Here is a 2,372-nt window from a genome sequence, read left to right on the forward strand (position 1 = left end):
AGGGAGAAAGAAGAGCTGGAAAGATAGATCCATAGTTAAGAGTGCATACTAAGTACTATTCCTGCAGAGGACTGAAATTTGGTTCCCAGCACCCATGTTGGGTGGTTCACAGTCACCTGAAGCTTCAGTTCCAGGGAAATCAGGCATTTCTGACTACTATGGGCACCTGTACTCATATTCCACATACACAACTAAAAGTAATAAATATTTTTTAAGAAGAAAGAAAAGCATAAAAGAGAAAAAAGTAATAAGACCAGATTGAGAATTTTATATGGGAAACACTTTGGTTCTAAAAAGTGAAGCAAATTTGACAGAATGTATTTGTTAAAGTTTGATGTTAAATGCCCTGTTTATTGTAACAGCAGGCATTCTTTTCAATGAGTTAACATGTCTCATATAATTTTTGCAGGAATAACTTTATTATTAACTGCTGATGACTACTAGAACATATCTGTGTTCGTCTGAAAAGACTGGTTCAATCTGGAGATGCTTTCTCTTCAGTGAAGGCTCCTTTGCAGTGGGTTGTTATGATCACCATATCTGTCATCTTAACGCCAAACCTGGTATTCTGCTCTTGGTCCAGATCCTCAGGTTTTAGAAGCAGCTTCAAGTTAAGAAGAGGCCGTTTTCCACAGTTCTCTGAAAACGCCGCCGTCTTCCCCTGAAAATCGCTTGCCATGTGTGAAGCAGCCGCATGCCAAAATTCCTGGCCGGTTGGACGGCATGGGAAAGCTAGAATTGGTCTTGAGAAGGGTAGCCTTACGGTACACATCGAACATTTAGAAGAGATAATACGAAGGAAGCTGAGGTTTGATGGCCAAAATCAGCACAATGAAAACAACCAATAATAAATATTGATCGCTACAATTCAGATTGCCAGACATTCGAAAGAGATGGAGAGACAGTATTCCATTTTCACTCTGAATACCACTTAGCAAAAGAACCATTTAAAAAAATAAAACAGTATGGAGGGAAAAGACGAATTACGAAGAATATCTAAACCACTCAATGACCCCCCATTTGTTCCTGATAAACTTCGATCACGTCTTCCTCCTCCATCTCCAGCTCTTCTGGGGTGTGGTTATCAGCAATCTTCTGGCCTTCAAAGAGAAACTTCAGTGAATTCGATGGGACGCCCTGTCTTTGACAATAGGTTTCTTTGAGTTTCTTGAGTTGCGTTGTCATTTTCACTTTGAAGTGTATCTCATTTCCATCCTGTGCAATCACTTTGACTTTAATAACTTTTTCCTTCTTAGTCTCGAAGACCTCATTTGAAGGTTTTGTTTCCTCGTCAGACATGGCGACCAATGGTTTTCCCAAAGATTCCCCAAAGAGTCTCCGTAGCAGCAGCCGCCTGCGTCGGGGTAGAACTTCTGGTGCTTACAAATCAGACTCTTCCCAACAGCGCTGTATATCTTGCGTCACTTCCGGGTTCCAGAAGGTTTGCGGCTGTAACCATTGTGGGGGAGGGGTTGTGGTAGCAGATAGGCAGGCCGGGGCAGTCCCCACATTCCAATCTATAATAAGGATGCAAATAGAGAGCTCTATTCCGTATTATTTTAAGTTAAAATTGAAAAGTAAGTCAAAAAAAAGGAGAGCTTTATCAATTTTAAATGGAAACTTCACCATATACATTGTTCGAACAACGTGGCAGTGAATGGAGCAGAACTAGGGCTCTTAAGAGTCAAAGAGAAGTGAAATCCCATTAACCATGCTTATCTCCATAGAGAAATGAGCTAGGCAGTGACCAATGCGTTCTTAGCAACAGTGGAGAATGTTTTTCTTCATGACAGTAGCAAAGATGCATAGGAATAAAAAAGAAAGGAAATTCCACATACTCATAAATAAAGTCTCTACATAATTTTACATATACACACAATGTCCATGTGGATACACGATTTTAACACATCTCTGTGTATATTGGTATATACTTACTGCTTGTGAACCTTTCTGTACTGTGTAGTTGATTTTGACAGAAAGTTGTTGGTAGCTATATAGGCTTTTCATATGAATATGTTATAACAATCAATTCCCACCTACTGTATCTCACCACCACACATACCCTTCAAAAGAGTCTCACTACCTTGATCAGAATGGCCTTGAACTTACAATCCTCCTCTAAAGCAGGGAAGGAAGTGGAAGACTTCCAAATGCTAGGATTATAGGTGATAGTACCAATCAGCCAATTGTTGTTGTTGTTGTTGTTGTTGTTGGCACAGTCTTGAAACTCCTAAAAATGGAGTCTTACTAAAGTAATTATCTTTATCACATTGGGCTGTGGAGTAGGAAGTTTGTCTTGATTAATGTAGGTGGGCACAACCCACTGTGAGTGGCACTATCCCTAGATAGTCCCTAGCTATCAAAAAAACTAG

At 40.0% G+C, this 2,372-nt stretch overlaps 1 pseudogene; it reads right to left on the reverse strand.

Annotated features, from left to right (window-relative positions):
* Positions 1-438: 438 nt before the first annotated feature.
* Positions 439-1,299, reverse strand: LOC101997873 (annotated as a pseudogene).
* Positions 1,300-2,372: the final 1,073 nt, after the last annotated feature.

This window comes from Microtus ochrogaster, linkage group LG9 (genome assembly GCF_000317375.1).
Source record: "Microtus ochrogaster isolate Prairie Vole_2 linkage group LG9, MicOch1.0, whole genome shotgun sequence".
Classification (NCBI taxonomy): Eukaryota; Metazoa; Chordata; class Mammalia; order Rodentia; family Cricetidae; genus Microtus; species Microtus ochrogaster.